This window comes from Acomys russatus, chromosome 19 (genome assembly GCF_903995435.1).
Source record: "Acomys russatus chromosome 19, mAcoRus1.1, whole genome shotgun sequence".
NCBI lineage: Eukaryota > Metazoa > Chordata > Mammalia > Rodentia > Muridae > Acomys > Acomys russatus.
The window spans coordinates 5,463,551-5,489,093 of record NC_067155.1 but is presented as its reverse complement, the minus strand read 5'-3'; the positions used below and the strand labels follow the sequence as shown (position 1 = coordinate 5,489,093).

At 38.5% G+C, this 25,543-nt stretch overlaps 1 pseudogene; it reads right to left on the bottom strand.

Annotated features, from left to right (window-relative positions):
• The window catches only part of LOC127203100 (vomeronasal type-2 receptor 116-like), a 32,861-nt pseudogene extending 11,639 nt beyond the window's left edge, over positions 1-21,222 (bottom strand).
• Positions 21,223-25,543: the final 4,321 nt, after the last annotated feature.

Here is a 25,543-nt window from a genome sequence, read left to right as displayed (position 1 = left end):
AACATGGCGTCTCCAGTTTCCAGCTATCCCAAAGAAAACAACCCAGAGAACTCAAATACAATGGAAATACAAGAAAATGACCTCAAATCCTTAGTAATGAGGATGATAATGGAGGAAACAAATAAAATTCGTAATCAAATGCAGGAAGACGCAGACAAACAGGTGAGAGACATAAAAGAAGCACATAGAGTGGAACTGGAAAAATTGCAGGAAAATGCAAACAACCAGATGAAAGAAATAGATAAAACGGTTCAAGCTCTGAAGACCTATAAAGAGGCAATGGAAGAAACTCAGGAATATACAAAAAATCAGATGAAAGAAATCAAAAAATCAGTTCAAGATCTGAAAATGAAAATGGATTCAATGATAAACACACAGACAGAAGAAAAACGAGAACGTGAGACCTCAGAGAAGAAGGCGAGCAACACAGAGGTGAGCTTTTCTAACAGAATCCAAGAGATGGAAGAACGAATCTCAGGTCTAGAAGATACAATCACAGATATTGAATCAACCATTAAAGAGAATGCCAAATCTGGAAAACTCCTGACACAAAACATCCAAGAAATTAAGGACACCATGAAAAGAAGAAATCTGAGGATAATAGGCATTGAAGAAAGAGAAGACATCAGACTCCAGGGCCCAGAAACTATTCTCAACAAAATCATAGAAGAAAATTTCCCCAATCTAAAGAAAGAAATGCCTATAAACATACAAGAGGCCTACAGAACACCAAATAGAATTGACCAGAAAAGGAAAACTGCCCGCCACATAATAATCAAAACACAAAACTTGCAGAACAAAGAAAAAATATTAAAAGCTGCAAGGGAAAAGGGCCAAATAACATTTAATGGTAAACCTATCAGAATTACACCCGACTTCTCAGCAGAGACCATAAAAGCCAGAAGGGCCTGGACAGAGATCCTGCAAACCCTAAGAGACCACAGATGCCAGGCCAGACTACTTTACCCAGCAAAATTATCAATAACCATTGATGGAGAAAACAAAATATTCCATGACAAAAACAAATTCAAACAGTACCTATCCACAAACCCAGCTTTACAGAAGGTACTAGAAGGAAAACTCCATCCCAAAGGGTCAAGCTACAACCAAAACTACCCAGGAAATAGATAACTATCCCATGGCAAAAACACAACTACACAAACGCTCGACTGGAAACAACATCAAAATTAAGACTCTTAACAGTCACTGGTCATTAATATCTCTCAACATCAATGGCCTCAATTCTCCAATAAAAAGACACAGACTAACTGAATGGGTACATAAACAAGACCCAACATTCTTCTGCATCCAAGAAACACATCTCACCCATAATGAAAGGCATTACCTCAGGGTAAAAGGTTGGAAAAAAATTTTCCAAGCAAATGGTCACAAGAAGCAAGCAGGTGTAGCCATTTTAGTATCGAACAAAATAGACTTTCAACCAAAATTAATCAAAAGGGATGAGGAAGGACACTTCATACTCATCAAAGGTAAAGTCAACCAAGATGACATCACAATTCTGAACATCTATGCTCCCAATACAAGGGCACCCACATTTGTAAAAAATCTCCTAAAAAAGCTTAAACCACACATCGATCCCCACACAATAATAGTGGGAGACTTCAACACCCCACTCTCACTGAAGGATAAGTCATTGAAACAGAAACTAAGCTGAGAAATAACATCATTAACCAATGCCATGGGTCAAATGGATCTAACAGATATCTATAGAACCTTTCACCCAAACAAGAAAGAATACACCTTCTTCTCTGCAACCCATGGAACCTTCTCCAAAATTGATCACATCGTAGGTCACAAAGCAAGCCTCAATAGATACAAGAGGATTGAAATAATACCTTGTATCCTATCAGATCACCATGCTCTTAGGCTGCAATTCAACAACAACAGAAATAACAAAAAGCCTACACGTACGTGGAAACTAAACAACTCTCTGCTAAATGACACCTGGGTCAGGGAAGAAATAAAGAAAGAAATCAAGGAGTTTCTGAAATTCAATGAAAATGAAGAAACAACATACCCAAATTTGTGGGATACATTGAAAGCAGTGCTAAGAGGAAAATTCATAGCACTAAGTGCCTTTAAAAAGAAATTGGAAACATCGCACATAAGCATCTTAACAACACAACTGGAAGCCCTAGAAAAAAAAGAAGCAGAAACACCCAAGAGGAGTAGATGCCTGGAAATAATCAAACTCAGGGCTGAAATTAACAAGTTAGAAACTAAGAAAACAGTCCAAAGAATCAACAAAACCAAAAGCTGGTTCTTTGAGAAAATCAACAAGATAGACAGACCATTAGCCAAACTAACTAAAAGGCAGAGAGACAGTATTGAAATCAACAAAATCAGAAATGAAAAGGGAGATATAACAACAGACACTGAAGAAATTCAAAGAATCATAAGATCCTACTTTGAAGGCATATATGCCACAAAATTTGAAAATCTAAGGGAAATGGACGATTTTCTTGAACAATTTCACTTGCCAAAGTTGAATGAAGAACAGACAAACAAGCTAAATAGTCCCATTTCCCCTACAGAAATAGAAGCAATCATCGATGGTCTCCCAACCAAAAAAAGCCCAGGGCCAGATGGTTTCAGTGCAGAATTCTACCAGACCTTTAAAGGCGAGCTAATACCGATACTCTTCAAGCTACTCCAAAAGATAGAAATGGATGGAAAATTACCAAATTCATTCTATGAGGCCATAGTCTCATTGATACCTAAACCTCACAAAGACTCAACAAAGAAAGAGAATTTCAGACCAATTTCTCTTATGAACATAGATGCAAAAATACTAAATAAAATACTTGCAAAACGAATACAGGAACACATCAAAGATATCATTCATCATGACCAAGTAGGCTTCATTCCAGGCATGCAGGGATGGTTTAATATACGGAAATCCATCAATGTAATCCACCATATAAACAAACTGAAAATAAAAAACCACATGATCATCTCCTTGGATGCAGAGAAAGCATTTGATAAAATTCAACACCCATTCATGTTTAAAGTTTTAGAGAGATCGGGGATACAAGGCACTTTCCTCAACATAATAAAGGCTATATACAGCAAGCCAATAGCCAAAATCAAAGTAAATGGTGAGATACTCAAGGAAATTCCTCTCAAATCGGGAACAAGGCAAGGCTGCCCACTCTCTCCATATCTCTTCAATATAGTACTCGAAGTTCTAGCCAGAGCAATAAGACAACAAAAGGAGATCAAGGGTATCCAAATGGGAAAGGAGGAAGTCAAATTATCCCTCTTTGCAGATGATATGATAGTGTACATAAGTGACCCTCAAAACTCCACCAGAGAACTCCTAAAGCTGATAAACACCTTCAGCAAATTGGCTGGATACAAAATTAACTCAAAAAAGTCTGTAGCCTTCCTATACACAAATGACAAGCTTGCAGAGGAAGAAATTAGGAAAACCACACCCTTCACATTAGCCACAAGCAATATAAAATATCTAGGAGTTACCCTAACTAAGCAAGTGAAAGACTTGTATGAAAAAAATTTCAAAACTCTGAAGAAAGAGATTGAAGATGACCTGAGAAGATGGCATGATCTTCCTTGCTCATGGATCGGGAGAATTAACATAGTAAAAATGGCCATCCTACCAAAAGCAATCTACAGATTCAATGCAATCCCTATCAAAATACCTACACAATTTTTTAAAGACATTGAAAGTTCAATTCTGAACTTCATATGGAAAAACAAAAAACCCAGAATAGCTAAAACAATCTTGTACAATAAGAGGTGCTCCGGAGGAATCTCCATACCTGATCTCAAACTGTACTATAAAGCAATAGTAATTAAAACAGCATGGTACTGGCACAGCAACAGGCTGGTTGATCAGTGGAATCGAATCGAAGACCCAGATATGAATCCACACACATATGGTCACTTGATTTTTGACAAAGAAGCCAAATTCATTCAATGGAAAAAGGATAGCATCTTCAACAAATGGTGCTGGTCTAACTGGAGGTCTATGTGTAAAAAAATGAAACTGGACCCATATTTGTCACCTTGCACAAAACTCAAATCCAAGTGGATTAAAGACCTCAACATAAAACCAGAGACACTAAGCCACTTAGAAGAAAAGTGGGAAAGAGCCTGGAACATATTGGCACAGGAGACAACTTCCTGAACAGAACACCAACGGCCCAGGCCTTAATGTCAACCATTAATAAATGGGACCTCATGAGGCTGAGAAGCTTCTGTAAGGCAGGAGACACTGTCAAGAGAACAAAGCGACAGCCTACAGACTGGGAAAAAATCTTCACCAACCCTACATCTGACAAAGGTCTAATATCCAAAATATATAAAGAACTCAAGAAATTAAACACCACCAAACCGAATAACCCAATTGAGAAATGGGGCTTGGAACTTAACAGAGAATTCTCAACAGAGGAGTATCAAATGGCTGAGAAACACTTAAAGAAATGCTCAACCTCCTTAGTCATGAGGGAAATGCAAATCAAAACAACTCTGAGATTCCATCTTACACCCATCAGAATGGCTAAGATCAAAAACTCAAGTGACACCACATGCTGGCGAGGATGTGGGGAGAGAGGAACACTCCTTCATTGCTGGTGGGAATGCAAACTAATACACCCACTTTGGAAATCTATCTGGTGCTATCTCAGAAAAATGGGAATAGGGCTTCCTCAAGACCCAGCTATCCCACTCCTTGGAATATACCCAGAAGATGCTCCAGCACACAACAAGAAAATTTGCTCAACCATGTTCATAGCAGCCTTATTCATAATAGCCAGAACATGGAAACAGCCTAAGTGTCCCTCAGTAGAAGAGTGGATAAAGAAACTGTGGTACATATACACTATGGAATACTACTCAGCTATTAAAAACAAGGAATTCCCGAAATTTGTGGATAAATGGATTGAGCTTGAAATGATCATAATGAGTGAGTTAACCCAGAAGCAGAAAGAATCAAATGGTATATACTCACTTATATCTGCATACTAGCCCAAGGGGCATGTCCCACGAAAGCCTTCACTTACCAGGAAACTGGGACAGAGGGGAAGGCATCCTATTGGGACTCTAAGTGAGAGACGCATGGGAGAATAGCAAAATAAAAGGATACAGATGGTCCTAGAAATCTACAAGTAGAACAATATGATAGGCAGATTTGGGCCCAGGGGTCCCACTCAAACTAAGGCACCAGCCAAGGACAATACAGGAGGTAAACTTTAAACCCCTTCCCAGATATAGCCAATGGTCAGAATATTCTCCACAGTTGAGTGGAGAGTGTGATACGACTTTCTCACGTACTCTGGTGCCTCACATTTGACCATGTCCCCTGGAGGGGGAGACCTGGTGGCACTCAGAGGAAGGACAGCAAGTAGCCAAGAAGAGACTTGATACCCTATGAGAATATACAGGGGGACGTAATCCCCCTCAGGAACAGTCATAGGGGAGGGGAATAATGGGAAAATGGGGGGGGGGGGGAGGAATGGGAGGATACAAGGGATGGGATAAACATTGAGATGTAACAAGAATAAATTAAAAAAAAAGCAAGCAAAGAAACAAACAGAAGAAAAAAAGCCAAGGAAAAAGACAGGGAACATAGAGAGATGTATAGAGATGCCCAGACACTCGTGTTTTCATGTAAAGAAAACCATAAAACCAAATAAAACCATAATATATACTCCAAAGATATGTAAGGTTAAAAAATAACCTCCCAAATGCCATTGAGTTTGCTTTTTTTGTTTTCCATCTACTACTGAGCATGGGCCTGGCCTTAAGAATTGTTTGTGTAGCAAGGGAGACTCCCTCAGAGAAAACTAAGTTTTGTATTTGCCCCTGGGTTACGGATGAGGTCTAGTGATAGCTGGGAGAGAGCTTTTGAGTTAAAGATGGGGACTCATGTCCACTTTCCCTCTCAGCAGTGGCACACCATCTATCTTAGACTGGTGCAGGCCCTGTTCCTGCTTCCACAGTCTCTGTGAGTTCATTTGTGGATCAGTGCTGCTATGTTTAGAAGGCCTCCATCTTCTTTGGCTCTTGAAAATTTTCTACTTCCTTTTCCATAGCATCTTTTTGAGCCCTGAGGGAATGGATTTTATGGCTACATAGCATTTAGGACTGAGTGTGCTACTGCTGCAGGGACCTTCTCTGATGATGGCTGAGTGAGGCACTGATCTATGAATATAGCAGGATGTCTTAAGATGTCATTTTATTGCTACATTGCTTTAGCAGAACAATAGTATTTGGATGTCCTGTAGGTCCATAGCCTATCTATTTTTAGGTTCTTGGCAATCCAGCAGTGCTGGGCTCCATCTCATGGAGCAGTCCTTAAATCCACTCAGATATTGCTTGGCTCATCCCACATGCTTTGTGACAATCTTCCATTATTGCATACTGGCATCTTGTAGGCAGGGAGCCATTGTTGATCAGAGGGTTTGTAGCAGGGTTGGTGCTTACCTTTCTCCTCTGAATGCATACAGAGTACCTTCCAGTACCATGAATACTAGTCCATAGGAGTAAAGGATCTAGGTAGGCACCAGCTCAACTTTTCCATGTTCAAAATGTACTGTAGTTGCTGTCTTCAGTAATAGGGCCTTTCTTTCATTTATGTATAGCAACCAATACCCTGGGAAGTAGCCTGGTTTGTTTGGATGTTTCCAAAGGGCCCTTTTGGCCAACAGCTCAGTTAACCCAGAATGGTTAATTTCATTTGGTGGTGGGATTTGTCTAGTTGGCTTTTTCCTCCATGTTATTTGAGATGATATATATATGTATGTACATACATGTGAAAATATTTTAAGAAGTTTCTACTGTATTTAGTTTCTATATGTCTAAAATGTCCCTTAGTTTTATTTCTTTAGGATGTTGAAAAACCCTGAATGTGGGCCTGTCAATAACTTGAGCTCAATTAATTAATTTTCCTTGTACCTGTGATGAATTCTGTCCACAAGTTAGGGACAGGTCTGCAAATCTCCTACTTTCCAACTTTCAGACTGCACAACCACAAGAAACAGACGTTTCTTAATCAAGCCAACAGTTACGAAGACACTCCTTAATTCAAGAATATCCATGTCATTCATTTATGTGTATGTTTGTGTGGTATGTGTACATATTTCTCTGTGATGTGATGTGAGTGTGTGTGTGTGAATGGATACTAGACTGGATACAATTTCTGACGGGGGGCATCATCATTTATCTTATTTAATAACAGGTCTTTTTGTAGCCTATGTGATGTTGGGGATTCTCCTTCCTTTGCCCCTCATTTCACCAAAAGAATGTACAGATTTACACATGTGCACCATGCTACCCAATTTTCTCAATCTACAGATGTGAACTCAGTTTTTCACATTTGCACTTCAAGCATGTCACGTTCTGATCTACATACTCATTCATTTAACATTAGTAGGGGAGAAAATTACTTGTTCTCTTGAACAATCAAATTCATACACACCTGATGGAATATTATGACACTTCACAAGAAAAATATAACGTTCACAAATGTTAGTTTCATTAAGGCAGCATTTTGTGAATTGTACTTTATTTGTGTGTCACAGTTTATTCTTAGGTTGACAACTTTTAGTAACTCATGGAAATGAAATGCTATTTTCCTCCCTGTTGGTAGGATCTGTGGAAAGGGAGATGAATAACATCTTAAGCTCAGGAGAAAACAAAACAATGCTGGCATCTGTGTGTATATGGCAGTCCTGAGGATCCCTGGCTATTTAGTAATCTAGGCTTTTCCTCAGTGGACAGTAGCAATCTGAAACCATCAAAAAACTCAGGGCTAGGATATTTAAAATATTAAGAAAGGTGGAATTATGGAAGAAATACATAGAATAGGACAACTAGAAATATAGATGTGAGACAGTTAAGATAAAATATTAAATGCTTATCATCCTTTTCATCTAAAAATATGAACACCGAGCTTGGGAGAGATCTCACTAAAGAAAGTGCTCGGCACTCCAGTATGAGGAACTGAGTTTGGTCCTTGGTACTCATGTGTCTTGCAGGGCCCAGTGGTGAACAATTTTAGTTTTAGTTTTGGCATTCTGGAGAAAGGTGAATACCTGAATCTTGCTGTCCTGTCTGTTTAGCCATCTCAATAAACTCCCTGGCAATGAGAGACCATGCCCCCAGAATGTGGCTCTATCCATGTGGGGCATGTGGATTGTATGACTGAGGAAATTGGACTGGAGCGTATACCATGGTGAGTACATACCACGTGTACTGCCATCTTGGAAAGTCTATTTTCTGATGTTAAAATTTTTGAGTTTTAAAAAATATATTCTGATCACTAACCTTCTTTAAGATGTATAGCAGATAACTGTTCCCATTCTGTATGCTGCCTTTTCACATGAGTAATGCTCTGTTGCTGTATAGAAATCTTAATTTCCCGAAGCCCAACTTTTAAATTTTTGTTGTTTTCATCTTTCTCCCTCTCTCCCTTCCTCCTCTCTCTTTTTTGTTTCCTTTCTTCTCTCTCTCTTTCTAATCTGTATTTTTATTTGAGACAGAGCACAAATTTTCCCTACCTAGCCCTATCTGTCCCCAAACTTGCTATTTATAGAAAATTTGCTTCAAACTCACAGACATCAATATGCCTCCACTTCCAAAGTACTGGAATTAAGGGTGTGCACCACCACACCAAGCCCTTAGTGTCTGCACTATCAAGATCCAGTTCAGAAAGTTCTTTCCTATGACAATGGATTCTATTTCATTGTCTGTCAGATTCAGGGTACCAGGGTTTTAAAAAGATTCCTGATAATGTGGAATTTTGGGGGCACTCCTTTGGTCACAAATTCATTCTCACTGACTCTTCCAAGACACATCCTATTGTCTTCCCATCAATTTTTTTTGGTCCTTAAATACAAACCCTTCATTACCAATTAGTTCTGCTCCAATATTCTTGGGCGAATATGTGAAGTGTGGTCAAGTTATGAAGTTATCTACCCTTGGAGAAAATTGTCTGATCCCCTCCCAGTACCCAAGAATTGCCATCATTCTGGAGCTACGTGTGGAACTGTGTGCTCAACTCCCATCTGCATCCCGAGGTTTGTGTGGCCTGGGCTGTGACAATTGTGGTGAGTTCCTATGTGCGTCCTCCCTGGTATGTCCAGATGTTTCCTTATAGTCATCCATTGTAGGGGACGGGCTGTATGGCCAATGTTCTTCCATCTTGTCAGAGCCTAGGTTCCTATTTCTCCAGCAGTCTGTCATTTACCAGAAACCAGCTGACCCTGTTGTGGTTCGGCAGTTAGACTAAAGATGAGATTTAGATGGAGCCACCCTGTTGTAGTTTAACAGTTAGATTACATAAAGATAGCAAAATATTCAGTGTGGCAGAACATGGTGACCAGCTTGGAATTCCTCATGTCTTGAGATAGCCTGCATCTGGGTTGCCATAGCAATATGCTTTCCTGTCCTCTGCCTTATAAAAACTCTGTGAAAATTTTCAATAGATGGGGCTTGGTCAAAGACTTGCTTCGTGTCTTGTGTTATGTTCCTATCCAGAAGAATTCTCCTCCTGAGCATTAGTCGAACCCCGGCAGGCCGGGCCAATCCATGACTTCTAGCTCTTACATGGTTTCTGGCCTTTCTTCCACAATGGAATGGTGTGAGTGTGGTAGTTCTGTTGTTTCTTATTCTCTGTACGTGTATCCTTGTGGGTCCTTGTGTCAATCAGTGTCTATGAGAAATAGTAGCTTCTCGTGAGGAAACCTTTCATTGACTTAAAAAAAAAGTTATGTTTGGTTCTACCCTACGTCTCTGTGCTGTCCAGCCTCTGGGTCTGAGCCCTCCAGGCAGTATCAGGGGTGAGTTCTCTCTCATGCATGGGTCTCAAGCTGGAGCAATTCTTTCTTGACCATTCCCTCAGTTTCTGTGCCACATTATCACAGCACATCTTGTAGTCAGGATATAGTTGAGGTCAAAGTCTTTGTGGCTGGGTTGGTATCCCAATCCCTTCTCTGGAATTCTTTCCTAGTTATGGGAGATGGCAAGTTGAAGCTCCATATCCCCTGTTGCTATGAGTCTTAGGTAGGGTCACCCTTGTAGATTCCTGGGAGTTCCCGTTGCACTGTTTCTGGTCATTCCCAAGATGATCCCTACTCCAATTCCAGTTGTCTCTTTTATTACTTCCGTCTCTTTTCTGCCCAAACTTGATCCAACTGTTTTCATCTAATAACTGATGGAAATATGCAGAGACCCGTGGCCAAATATTAAGTAGATCTTGGGTAATCCCATGGAAGTGCAGGAGGAAGCATTGTAGGATCCAGAGGGTTCTGGATGCTGGATCATACAATCCTGGACTGGGGACCTGTGTTTGCGGAGGCCAAATGTACTTAGCGCCATGAGATCAGGACCCTGTGAAATTCCTGGACTCAGGAATCATTAGGGTGTGGGTGTGGGCTGGTACTGTGCATCCTCAGCCCCTAGCATGTCTCCTACCATCTGGGAAACACAGAGGTCTGTGTTTTGGAGTCAGCCTCCAGGTTACTCACCTGATCCACAGTCTCTGATCTTCTGCCACTCAGATTACAGTAATAACTGCTTGATGCCATCTTGGAAGTCTCTAGGATTTTTTTTTTCATACTGGGTTGCTCTATCAAGCCTTTATATGAGTGGAGCTATTGTTCATGATTGATTTAAAAATTATTTTGGATCTTTTGTGTTTTCATAGGAAATTAAACATACTTCTTCAATTTCTGTGAAGACTGGTATTCAAATTTTGATGAGGGTTGCCTTGAATCTGGAGATTCCTTTTGGTAGGACGGACATTTTTACAATAATTAATGCTACTGATCCAAGGGTTTGGTAGAGCCTTCCAACATCTGGAATCTTATTTAACATTTCTCTATTCCTTGAAGTTTTTATTATATCTTTATTTCACTACCTTGGTTAGATTCATTCACAAATATTTTATTTTGAGAGGAATTTGCCCTTGATTTTTTCTTAGTATGCTTAGCATTTGCACATAGGAAGGCTACCAATGTTGTGTGATAAGTTTTGTACAATGTTGTGTTGCTGCACATCTGTATTAGCTGTATGCCATTTATGATATATTCTGTAAAGTCTTTTATGTACATCATTACAACATCTGCAAATAAAGATGCTTTTGTTCTTCTTTTACTATCTTTTGCCTCCTTATCTCTTTCACTTGTATTATTTCTCTTGATAAGAATTCCAGTTCTATGTTGAAGAGAAGGAGTAAGGATGTTCAGAAGTTTAGTCAAATATATTGATTTTTTTCATTGTTTCCTGTGATATTGTCTGTCAGTTTCTTATATGTTGCCTTTGTAATTCTGGCCTACATTCTCTAAATATTTGTTTTCTCTTGGACCTTTTATCATGAAATGATGTTGGATTTTGTCAGAGGCCTTTACTCTGTTTAAGAGGTGATCACTTTTTCCTCCTCTTTATTCTTTTTATATGGTGGGTTACATTCATTTATTTAACCACCAACTATTGAACCAACCCCACATCTCTTGGTTGAGGCCTTCATGATCATGGGGTAATAGTCATATTTGTGTGTTATTAAATTCAGTTTTCAAGCATTTACTTGTGTCTCTCTTAATAAGAGGTTGTCTTATAATTTTTCTTTGTCTTTTGACAGGGTCTTTGTATGTTTTTGAAATCAGAGCAATACTACCTTCCCAAGGTAACTGTTCTTTCTTTTTCTGATTTATGTAATAATTTGAGATATATTAATGTTAGTTCTTTTTAAGGGCCTGGTAGAATTCTGCACTGACCCTATCTGACTTGAGCTCTTTTTATTTAGGAAGATTTTAAATTAATATTTCAATTTTATTGAATGTTATAGATCTATTTGAATTATTAACTTCATTTATATTTAACATTGATAGGTCATATGCATATCTTGAAATCATTAATTTCTTTAAAAGTTTCCAGTTTAGAGAAATACATGTGTTTTTCAATACCTCTTTATGATTCCGTGAATTTCCTCAAGGTCTGAGATAATGCCTTTCTTTCCATATCTAATTTTTAAAAATATTTACTTATTATGTCTATAGTGTTCTGCCTGCATGTATGCCTGAACACCCAAAGAGGGCACAAGATCTCATATGGATGGTTAAGTGGGTGCTGGGAATTGAACTCAGGACCTCTGGAAGAACAACCAATGCTCTAATCCTCTGAGGTATCTCTATATCCCCCTCCAACTCTAATTTTATTAACTTGGATTCTCTATCTTTTTCTTTTGTTAATTTGGCTAAAGTTTTGTCAATCTTATTATTGCTTTCTTTCATTACTTGTATTCACTTTTCATTTCTGGCTTATTAATTTCTGTCCTGATTTTGATGAACCCTTTCCAAGTTGCTTTATGAGTGTTGACTGTATAATTTTAAAGTTTTCAGGTATCTCGTAACATTTATAATTTGTGACTTCTCAAGCTTTTTGGGGTGGATCCAAGTGACATAAACTTTCCTCATAAGAAAGATTTTATTGTCTCTCATGGATTTTAGTATGTTGTGATTTCAGTTTTATTACAGTCTAGAAATTTCAATTTCCTTCTTGGTTTCTTCAATCAATTTTGGGTTAGTTTTGTGTCACTTAGCTTCCATGAATTTGTGCTCTTTCTTCCTTTTCTGTTGTTTATATCCTGATTTAGTCCATGGTGGTCTGATACAGTGCAGGATGGGATGTCAGTTTCCATGTACTTTAGAGACTTGATTTAATCCTAATTATTCTGGAGAGAGTCCCATGAGCTGCTGAGGAGAATGTGTATTCTTTAGTTTTTGGTTGGAATGTTCCGTAGATGTATGCTAATTTCCTTTGACTTTGCAGAACTCCAAATATTCAGGACCACAGAAAAGCTTTCCATGTTATAAAATAATAGTGACATTAAATATATAGAACTAGGAAAGGGCATGAAAAGCTGCAAATGAGAAAGATCAAGTCATGTTCAAAGGGAAGCCCATCAGAATAGCAGCAGATTCATAAATCCAGGAGGGATTGGTATAGTATTCGACAAGATGTAAAACAGCACCAATACTTCCCTAGACCACCATATATAACAAAACAACCAGTCAAAAATGAAAGAGAAAGGCAAACTTTTTACATTAAAAAGAGTTGAAGAAAATTATGATCACCAAACCAGTTCTTCAAATGACACATGGAGGATAGTATCTAAAGGAGAGGACAAACATGTCCAACATGGCACCGGGCACAGCAGCAACAACAAAATGGGCGTGGTGGCACACCTCTCTAATGGCAACACTTGGGGAGGCAGAGGCAGGTGGATCTCTGTGAGTTTGAGGCCAGCCTGGTATACAAAGTGTGTCAAAGACAGCCAAGGCTACACAGAGAAACCCTATTCTGAAAAAAAAAAGAAGATTGTGTAATAAGTCTCTAATAGAACAACTTAAAAAACCCCAATGATAATGACAGGAACTAAGACACACTATTCAATAATAACTTTTTGTTTGTTTCTGAGACAGGGTTTCTTTGTGTATTATTGGCTGTCCTGGAACTAGCTTTGTAGCCCAAGTTGGCTTTTGCCTTCCTAGCTCTGGGATTAAACGAGTGCACCACCACACCTCACACAGTAATAACTTTTAATATTTATGGTCTCATAATAGTAAAGGTGAGACAAGATAAACAGATTGAATCAGGAAACAATATCCAGGTTTTTGTTGTCTCTAAGAAACAGAATCACAACCAGTGATAGACCCTATATTAGGGTTAAAGGATGGACAAAGTCTTCCAAGCAAATGTAAGGAAAAGCTAAGCTGGCTTGAGAGAGTAAGGATAGAAGGAACACACCTCAGCATAATAAAGGAAACTTACATCAAGCCTAGAGACAACATCAAATTAAATGGAGAGAAACATAAAATAATTCCTCTAAAGAACAAGACAAGTCTATCCACTCTTTCCTTATTTATCTAATTTAATACTTGAAGTTTTATCTACATCAATAAGACAACTGAAGGAGATCAAGTGGATACATTTTGAAAAGGAGGAATTCAAAGTGTCACTATTCACAGATATGATAATATACATAAGTGACCTCCAACGTCATACCAGGCAACTCTGACAGCTAATAAACACTTTCAGAAAGGTGGCCGGATACAGTATTGACTACAAAAAAAAAAAAAAAAAAAAAAAACAAAAAAACAAAAAAACAAAAAAAACCCGATAGCTATCTTATATACAAAGGACAAATGGGCTGAGACAGAAATCAGAAAAAAACAACCTTCACAATATCCATAAACTATATAAAATATCTTAGGGTAGCTCTAACCAAACAAGTGAAAAACCTGTATGACAAGAACTTCAAATCTCTGAAGAAAGAAACTGCAGAACATATCGGAAGGTGGAACTATATTCCATCCTCATGTAGGATCCATGTAGGATCAATATAGTAAAATTGGTCATCCTACCAAGAATAGCCTACAATCCCCATAAAAAATTCCACCACAATTCCAAATCCTTTCAGACCTTGAAAGAACAATATTAAATTTCATATGGAAAAATAAAAATCTCAGGATAACTAAAAACAATCCTCTACAATGAAAGAACTTCTGGAGGAATCATCAACCCTGATTTCAGATTTTATGCCAATACCATATTGCTATTGCAATAAGAACTTCATGGTATTGGCATAAAATAGATATGTCGATTAATGGAATTTAATCAAAGACCCAGAAATAAATTCACAAATCTATGGGCACCTGATATTTGATAAGGAAGCTAGAAATACACAATGGAAAAAGAAAACACCTTCAACAAACGGTACTGGTTTAACTAGATGTCTGCACGCAGAAGACTGCAAATAGATCCACAATCATCACCCTGCACAAAACTCAAGTCCACGTGGGTCAAAGACCTCAACATAAAACCAGATACACTGAAACGAACAGAAGAGAAAGTGGGGAGTATTTTTGACTGCATTGGCACAGGAGATGATTCTTTGAACAGAACAGTGATAGGTAGCACCATCAGTAAGATTAACAGCTAATAGATGGGACCTCATGAAGCTGAAACGCTTCTGTAAGAGGAAGGACACTGTCAATGGGACAAAGCAGCAGCCTAGAGAACTGGGACAGATTTTTCTCCCACCTCTTCATGACACACGGCTAATATCCAAAACATATAAGGAACCCAAGAAACTAGACAGCAAACCAAATAATCCAATGAAAAGACAGGCTACAGAGCTAAACAAATAATTATCAAAAGAGGAAACCCAAATGCCTGAGAAACACTTAGAGAAATGTTCAACAGCATTAGCCATCAGGGAAATGCAAAGAACAATCACTCCGAGATTCCATCTTACACCCCTCAGAATGGCTAAGATCAAACACTCAGGTGGCAGCTCATGCTGTTGAGGATGTGGAGGAAGGGGAACGCTCCTCCATTGCTGGTGGGACTGAAGACTTGTACAGCTACTATGGAAATCAGTATGGCAGTTCCTTAGAAAACTGAGAATATACCTACCTCAAGACCCCGCTATACCACTTTTGGGCATATATCCAGAAAAAAAAAATGCTCCCGCCTACCACAAATGAACTTGCTCAGCTATGCTCATGCTGGCATTATTCAGAACTGGAAACTAGAAAGGATATAGATGTCATTGAACTGAAGGATGGATAAAGAAAATGTGGTGTATTTACACAATGGAGTATTACTGAGTTGTTTTAAAAAATGACATAATTTTTAAATTTTCAGCCAGACGAATAGAACTAGAAAAATATCATTCTGAATGAGGCAACTCGGACCTAGAAAGACAAACATGGTATGTATCTGCACATAAATGGATATTAATTGCTAGTAAGTGGTAACGATGCTACAATCCACATACTCTGAAAGACTAAATGACAAGGAGCAGGTCAAAGACGTATGCATGGCTTTACCTTGGAAATGAAAATAGAATAGATCTTGTGGGCGGAATGTTGGAGGGTGGTGGTGGGAACTGAGTCATCACATAGGGACGGGAGACAGGATGCAGGGAGAGAGTACAGGGATGGATGACTGGATTTGGGGGGATTTTGGGGAGCATACTGCGATAGAAGCTTCTAGGATTCTACAAGGTTGATCTTGATGGGGACTCCTGATAAAAGAGGATATGGAGCCTGAGCTGGCCATCTTCTGTATCCAGACAAACACATATGGGGTAGCAATGTGACACCAATGCCACAAAACCTTCCACTTGCAATTTGTCCTGCCTGCAAGATGCACTGAAGCAATGAGAAGCAGAACTTGTGGGAGTGGCCAACCAATGATTGGCTTAATTTGAGGCCTCCACCAGGAGAGGGAATCTATGCCCAACACTGCCTGGATGACCAGAAACCAGAGGCTGGATCTCCCAGAGACCTAGGATAGAAAAAAAACAATCAGTTTTTTTTCTGATTCTTAATGATATTCTGCTATACTCATAGCTCAATGTCTAGCCTAATTGTTATCAGAGATGCCTCTGTTGGCAGCTGATGGGAGTAGATGCAGAGACCCACAGCCATACGTTAGGGTAGAGTGAGAGCCCAAATTAGAGATCTTCATTGGTCTGTTTGCTTGGAGCTCTTAGAACCCTGTGGTAGAGGAGGAGAAGAGTCATAGGAGGCAGAGGGGTTGAGAACACCAGAACACGGCCCACAGAATCAAATAAGCAGGCATCATAGGGGCTCATGGAAACTGAATCTGCAACTGTGGAGTCTGCATTGGTCTTAGCTAGATCCTCTGCCCGATATGTTATTGTTGGTAGCTTGGTGTTTTGTGGGGCTCCTAACAGTGGAGTGTGGGTATCTCTGAGTCTTTCATCTGTCCTTGAGACCCCTTTCCTCCTACTGGGTTGCCTCATCCACCCTTAACATTAGCGTTTGCATGTCGTCCTGTTGTAGCTGACATCCCTGATATCTTGTTTGGCTGATATCCCTGAGAGGCCTGCTCTTTTCTGAAGGGAAATGAAAGTGTGGATCAGGTGGAGAAGGTAGGAGGGGGTGGGGAAGCCGTGGTCAAAGGGAGAATGGATGCGGGGCTAGGAGGAGTGGGAGGAGGGAAAGCTGAGGTTGGGATGTATTGAAACTAAAAAAAAAAAAAAAAAAAAAAAAAAAAAAAAAAAAAAAAAAAAAATCTAAGGAGGCATAGCTATGCTGGCAAAGTAGAAGGATCCAGAGGGTCCTAGAAACCTACAAGTAGAACATTATGATAGGTAGATTTGGGCCCAGGGGTCCCACTCAAACTATGGCACCAGCCAAGGACAATACGTGCAGTAAACTTCAAACCCCTACCCAGATCTAGGCAATGGACAGGATGTTCTCCACAGCTGAGTGGAGAGTGGGGCCTGACTTTCACAGGAACTCTGGTGCCCCATATGTGACCATGTCCCCTGGATGGGGAGGCCTGGTGGCACTCAGAGGAAGGACAGCAGGTTACCAAGAGAGACTTGATATCCTATGAGCATATACAGGGGGAGGAAATCCCCCTCAGGAACAGTCATAGGGGAGGGGAATAAGGGGAAAATGGGAGGGAGGGAGAAATGGGAGGATACAAGGGATGGGATAACCATTGAGATGTAAGATGAATAAATTAATAAAATAAAATAAAAAGCAATGATTAAGTAAGAAAAAGAATAAAAAGACGTAACAAGATCGACACCAAGAATGAGGTATTACAATCTTAACCATGCACACGTTAAACAAAGGAGCATTCAGTCTCACTAGTGAAGCTATTAGATTTACAATCACAGATCAATCACGGCACAGAATTGGTGGGTGATTTGAATGCCCCACATTCGGCAATAGACAAATAATATAGTAATAAAAAAAAGTAGAGAAACTCCGAAGTTAAGTGACGTGATCAGTCAGTTCTGTCACCTTGTGCACTTGGAAACCTCTAGATTGATGACATGTTTACAGAGAGTACGCATTCAAAAGTCTTTGATGAGCAACCCAGATAAAACGATCATTTCAAAATGTCCTCAAGATATGAGCGCTGTGTCCCAGAACCCTTCTGTTTTCTGACAACCAAATGGGGGCTATGATGCTCAGAAAACTTGAAAGACAATCTTAACACAAAACATTCCAGTTTAAAAGGTTTTCCCATATCTATAGAGACAAGATGATGTAAATAGGGATGCCTTTATGTTTTCTACACACTATGTACACAGCGATGCAAACCTCAATATGACAATGGGTGTCAGTCTTGCTGTGAGCACACAGGCTTACAGCTTTGCATTTTGTTCTCCTGGGAACCAAGATGCAAACACACTGTTGGCAACTCAAAAGGCGTCCATATCCTCCCCAGACAGTATTATATGTGCATTTTCACCATTGTCATTTAAAAACTGTGCTGTTCTGCCAGTTCTACTTCTAAAGTATTTCTGGCACTTAAGAGAATCTAACAAGATATTTCTAAAAGAGTACTAATATATTTATTTGGGTGTTGCAGAATTTCTGTGTCGGCCATGCTTGCCTTGAAAACATAGGTCTACCTGTCTGTGCCTGAGAAATGCTCAGATTAAAGGCACACACCATAATGATGTCCAACTAGACACTTGGTTTTCGTATCACAGGATTTATTAAAAGATGTATTAATAATATGATTAAAATTGAAGAGGATATGTTATCTTCCATAATTTAGTTGTACCCATAGAATGAATTTCCGTCTTCTGCCCCATAAGTAGATATTGAAGTCATGGTGATGAATGAACATGTATAAATATTACTGCTGGCTATGGCAGTACAAAACTTAAAGGAATTAGTGAAAATTGTTTTAGAACAGAGCAGGAAAGATGTGCCATTCCTGAAAAAAAGTAGTTTTGATAACTGATAAATATACCTTGTACAAATAAAAGTTTGTGCTATTTTATACCTTCAGTATGAAATACCACCAATATTTAAATTAAACAAATTAAACAGTACCTTGTAAAATGTTTTCAAATAACCAATAAGCAGATATTTATGTCCTTTAATTTGAAAAATGGGAAATAGTCACCAAAAAATGAAAAAAAAAACCTTTAAAATCTGACTTTCCATATTCTTCTATAACATAAATCATTACATGTTAGTAATATACAAATACACACATGACTGATAAAATGCCACTTGAGCATACTAGTCAACCATATTTTAAGTTAGTGCAAAGGAAAAGCACTCCCATACACAGTGAGAGCAACTATCACTATTGTTTTGCAGGGATGTTAACCACCACGCATAAAGATCCTATAGTGTGCATACATTTGCTCCTGTAAATTAATCTGCTTTAACCAGAGGGTAGCATACTTTGTATATTCTGAGCCTATAAAATATTCCTTTATCATCTTCCTAATTTTGACAAGAAAGTAAAATCCAAATAGAAAATTAGACCACACAAATTTAGTGAGGTATAAAATAATGCTACCTGCACAACTTATGATTTTTTTCTTGTTATGGTAGTTAAGATAGGTATATTTATGCGGCTACAATTAGAACATGAGGTCATTTAACTGATGTAAGACAAATCAATTCCTCTTTTGAATTACAAATAAAGTCCCTTATATGTGTGTGATAAATTTTCTGAAGAATATGAAAGCATTTGTGAACCTTGAAGAGTATATGCTTGGCCCCACACTCTATAGAAAGTATATTTGAAAATGTGCAACCATCATCAAATATGTAACTTATTTATAGCTTTTATAATTTGATGTTTATTTCAGTTTTATTTCTAACTTTGTAAGATACTGAATCACACACAGCCCTCTCTTCTAGTACATAGTAGACAAGCAAGCCACAGTGAGCTCATGTAATTACGAGTGTGATCTTTGCAGAAATGGGGTTGCTGCTACACAGCCTGAAGAGGGACTCAAGTTGATGCACAGTGGTGCCCGAGCTGCTGATATTGGAAAGCAGAGGAGGAGAAGAGGAGCAGAGACACCATCTGCTGTAAAGCAGACCGTTTGTAGCATGCAAAGTACAAGCATGTTGTACATCATACAGCTTTGTAATCTTACTTGAAGTAAGCAATGATCCTTGGGGCCAGGAGACTCCTCCACAGAATAATTTTTTGTCTAAATAAACGGATTTCTGAACTTCCCATGCTGCTTATGGTATGTCCATTTGACACTATCTAACCCTATTACAATATCCCCCTTTGATTTCAGACTTGAGTACAAGTTGCACTTCTCATTTTCAGATATTTATGTGTGTGGTTACTTACAGCTATGGATATGTCTGCCTGCGATAAAATATACCTGACTTCTCTTAAACTCTAACATGCAAGATTGTTTCTATTTAGCAGGGCAGAAGAAACTCAAACAGACTTGTCTGACGCTATGTCTTAATCTTGCACCTTTGCCAATGCCTAGAAACATATTTCAGAGGCACCATAACAATCAATGTGTGTACAGAAACACATTCATGACAATGAACAAGTCCAGTTGGATACACACACACACACACACACACACACACACACACACACACACACACTCAGGAAACAGGTAAACATGGTAAGTTATCAGAGAATACAAATACTGAAGGTCAGATAAAATAATCTGAGACAGATGAACATATTTCTAAAGTAGAGAGTAGGCTCTAATTCTAATTCTGACATTCCTGCTCCCAAATCATCATCAGAAGAAACAGGCATTATTTCTCACCCCAGCTTCACACAAGGAAACCGCTAGTCACTAATTTCAGTGGCATTATCCATTTTAACAGGAACATAGCTAGGCTACTAGAATTCCCTCAAATACTCTAACAACCTTCTACTATATCATCTTTTTGTTTCCTGTAGAGCTAACTTTGAAAACATCCAAATTCTGAAGTGCTACAGGCGTGCCAGAGAATATGGGGGGAAAGAAAAATGAATAGTACCCCAAATTTTTCTTGTCCCTTGAAAGTACCTGATGAGTCACTAAGAAGACAGCGGTGCACAAAGATCTAGGAATGGAAGAGAGGAAGTAGCTTTATGGGGCATAGAGTTGGAATAATGACCTTTGAAGCTGTACTTTCCCTCATGGACTAGGAATACCAAATGTTGAAAAGGAATAAATGGATAAAGGACTTACTCAACCATAATATCTCTGTTAAATTTAATCATCATCCAGTCAGTTGTTTTGCTGAGTGGGTAAATAGCAAAAGCAGGGAAAAATCCAGCAATCACCACATCTCCTTTACCATTTAAACGGTAATCTATTCTGATTAAGCACTCGCTGCTGCTGTAGTAGCACACAAAAATTGGAAGTTGCAGAATGCAAGAGATAAAAATCCAAGAGAAAATCATGTTAACAAAGTATCTGCCCATGTGTGAGCATGGTAAGGTGAGCTCTGCGGTGTCCAGCACATATATGCAAGGCTCATGTGTGTGAATGTTTGTTTATAAGTTTATTGGTGAATGAAATTATCTCTTGAATCACCATTGCCAGTTCTTTCTGACATGCTATTCACCCCTGTGGAATTGTCCAACACTTTCTTCCCACAGGCTTTGAATCTGAGGCCCTGTATTCAGAATAACAAAATTTATGGATTAAAAATATTTTTTTTAGGCTCTTCTTCAGCCACCGGCAGTATGATTTCATCCAAGACCACAGAGATCGAATCCCAAGATAGGAAATCCTTAGTGGATTTGGTCACAAATATGAAGCAAGAAAATAATCTTTCAAAAACCATTTATGATGATACAAACATGACACACTGGATGATGCCATTGTAGGGAAAAGGGCCAAAAAAAAAAAAAAAACAAAAAAACCCAACAACAACAAAAAAACAAAAACAAAAACAAACAAACAAACAAAAAAAACCGGCCCACACCAGGCCTGACCAAGTCACAGTGCAGACACCATGCACTGTAGAACTGGAGACTATCAGTCCTGGTTTTGATGATCTGAGTCTCTGAATTGTAGAATGTTCCTTCTTCTTCAGATGTATGTCTGAACGCCAATATTATGTCTATGCTCTACTCTAAACAGTTTGTGTCTCTTTCTGATGAACCCTATAGTTCTGCTGAGTTGATTTTCAAATGTTCAACTTCATGTCATTGCAGAAATCAGGGTTCCTGTTTCAATCTGAACTGACTTTCTGTAATATTCTTTTATCCACCACGAATCGCTGAATTGACATTTTGTCATGATACCCCTTAGTCCTAGAACACAGTGTCCACCCACTAATTATTCATATCTGAGAACACAGTGTCATTCAGAAATACAATACTGTAGAAATATATATATCCAGGTTTCCCTCTCCAGTAAAGCTGTCTGGGGAGAAGGGCTCTGTTCCTAAAGGCACAGGGATGAGTTAAGTCAGCGACTCTACTGTGTGGTCCACTGTAGGCATGGTGCATGTTAGTGCAAAGGTGCCCAAGGATGGAAACTATGCCCGGCACAGAGTGTCAATCAATCATTGTGTTATAATGGCTTCTCTTTGATAGTAATGAATCAATATTACTGGGCTTGGATGCAGGGGAATGTCACTATCCTTTCCGCCCTAATCTTTAACAGTCTGGGTGCAGAACATCCTCCTCTCACCTTAACTCCACTTCTGGGGACTCCATGGGTTGAATAGGATGGCACCGCCCTTAACATTTGCTGTCCTGGGTTTTTTGTCTTTCCGTATGAAGTTGAGAATTGGTCTTTCAATGTCTTTAAAAGATTGTGTAGGTATTTAAAAAGGGGTTGCATTGAATCTGTAAATTGCTTTTGGTAAGATGGCCATTTTTACTATGTAATCATTTTTTTTTTGTTAATCTTTGCCATTCTTACTGAGGTAAAATAAATTACGAAATTTCTTTTTATTTGCATTTCCATACAGCTAAGGATGGTGATCCTGTTGAGAGATTTCTGAGGCATTTCTTTCTTCTTTTACAACTCTCTGGACAGGTCCCTGACCTACTGTTTTTGAACTGGTCATTTATTATTTTAACTCTTTGAGTTCTCTCAAAAGGATCATCATCCTTAGCGACTCTGCATAAGCTTACGGGCACCATTTTCTTTCAAACCATCACTTTATCTGTTAAACGTATTGACATATCATGTCAAATAAGTTTTGTCCAAGGATGTGTTTATTGGAGAAAGTGGGGGTACTGAAGTGACTCATTATTAGTGAATTGTTGTTAATCTGTGTCTTTAATTCAAGTAGCATAATTATTATTGAGTGCCTCTCACTCAATATGGTTGGTTCCCGATAGTGATGTCTTCCTGGTTAACTCTTCCTTTGGTTAGAATGAGCTGTCCCCATTTTCTCTTCTGATTACTTATAGCTTGAGGCCTGTTTTGTCAGATACTTGTCTGCTGATTCTGACTTGCTTCCTGGTCCAATTTTATTGGAGTTCTTTTGTCTATTCTTTTACTCGATGGCTATGCCCATCTTTAAAACTAAGAAGTTTTTCTAACAGAAAACGGATAGATGAATTTGATTTTTGATTTGTTTAGTCTGTGTCTGTTGATTAGACAACTGAGGTTATTGATCTTTATAGTTATTAAAACGTTTATGTTAATTATGGTCATTCTGTGGTTGATTTTTGGTATGTGTTTTTGTATGTGTCTCAGTAGTGTTTTGTTTTACTAGTTATGACTGCTCATGTATTTCCAGTCTTCTGTGCTCATTCTTTTACACAGTACCAAATAATCCAGACCATATTTTCTTTAGGTTTGTATAATTTTTAAAATGCTCTTTATATTGAGGAAAGTTTTTGTATATCTAACATCACAGCAGTCACCCTATTGCCCTCCACCTATGAGAGATCTTTAAATTCTTTACAGTGTTCTCTTGAATTCATGTTTAAATTTACCATCGATCCCACATCAGTATTTGTGGCTATTGTGAATTGTGTAGTTTTCCTTATTTCTTTCTCAGCCCCTTTTATCATTTGTGTACAGGAGGGCTATTGATTCTTTTGAATTAATCTTGTATACAGTCACTTTGATGATGGTGTCTTTCAGCATTAGGAGTTTTCTGTTGGTACTTTTGGAGTCACTTATGCATACTGTCCTATCATCAGTGAATAACGATCCTTCGACTTCTCTCTTTCTGATTTATATGCCTCTGCTCTCCTTTAGCAGTCTTATTGCTCTAGCTAGAACTTCAGGCACTATATTGAAGAGATATGGTGAGAGTAGACAGCCTTGTCTTTTCTTTGATTTTAGTGGGTTTGCTTTGAGAGTCTCTCTATTTAATTTGATGTTGGCTATTTGATGTTGGCATTGTATTCCCAATATTTCCAAGACTTTCATCATGAAGTGGTGTTGGATTTTATCAAAAGCATTTTTTTTTTGCATCTAATGAGATGATCGTGTGATTTTCTTCTTTCAATTTCTTTATATGGTAAATTACATTGATGGATTTTTGTATGTTGAACCATACCTACATTGCTGAGACAAAGCCTACTTGATCATAGTGGATGATGTGTTTGGTGTGTTCTTCAATTTAGTTTGAGGGTATTGTATTGATTATTTTTTGCATCAGTGTTCATGAGTGAAATTGGTCTGATGCTCTCTTTCTTGAGTCTTTCTGTGGTTTGGGTATGAGTGTGACTGTGACTTCATAGAATGATTTTGGCAACGCTCCTTATGTTTCTATTTCGTGGAATCGTTTGAGGAGTACTGGTGTTAGCTCTTCTTTGAATGTCAGGTAGAATTCTGCAGTAAAATCATCTGGCCCTGGGCTTTTTTTGTTGGGAGAATTTTGATGACTGCCTCTATTTCCTTCGGGGTTAAAGGACTGTTTAAACTGTTTACCTGATCTTAATCCAACTTTTGTACATGAAATTTATCAAGAAAAGTATCCATTTCCTTTAGATTTTCCAGTTTTATGGAATACAGGCTTTTGAACTAACAGTTCATCATTCTTTCTGTTTTCTTAGTGTTTGTTTTTATGTCTTCCTTTTCATTTCTGATTTTGTTAATTTGGATACTTTCCCTCTGTGTTTTACTTAGTTTGGGTAAGGATTTGTCTATCCTGTTGATTTTCTCAAAGAACCAGTTCTTGATTTCATTGATTATTTGTTTCTAATTCATTGACTTCAGCCCTGAGTTTGATTATTTCCTGTCTCCTCCTCCTCTCTGCTGTATCTTTTTCTTTCTACACTAGGGCTTCAGGTGTGCTGTTAATTTGCTAATATGGGATCTCTCCTTTCTTTATGCAGGTGCTTAGTGCTACGAATTTTCCTCTTGGCAATGCTTTCATTGTTTCTGATAGGTTTGGGTATGTTGTGCCTTCAATTTTAATTGAATTTGAGAAAGCCTTTAATTTCTTTATTCCTTCTGGGACCCAGAGTTCATCAACTTGAGAGTTTTACAGATTCCATGTGTCTTTTGGCTTTCTGTTGTTTCTGTTGCTGGGTTCCAGCTGTAATCCATGGTGGCCTTATAACATGCATGAGGTAATTTCAATCTTCTTGTATCTGTTGAAGCTTGCTTTGTGAGTAAGTATATGATTGATTTCGGAGAAGGTTCCGTGGGAATGTGTGCTGGAAGGAAGGTGTATTCTTTTGTTTTTAGGTGATTCATGCCATCCGTTAGTTTCCTTATTTCTTCATTTAGTTTCTGTCTTGACCTGTGCATTGGTGAGAGTGAAGTTTAAGTCTCTCAGTATTAATATGTTCAGTTCGG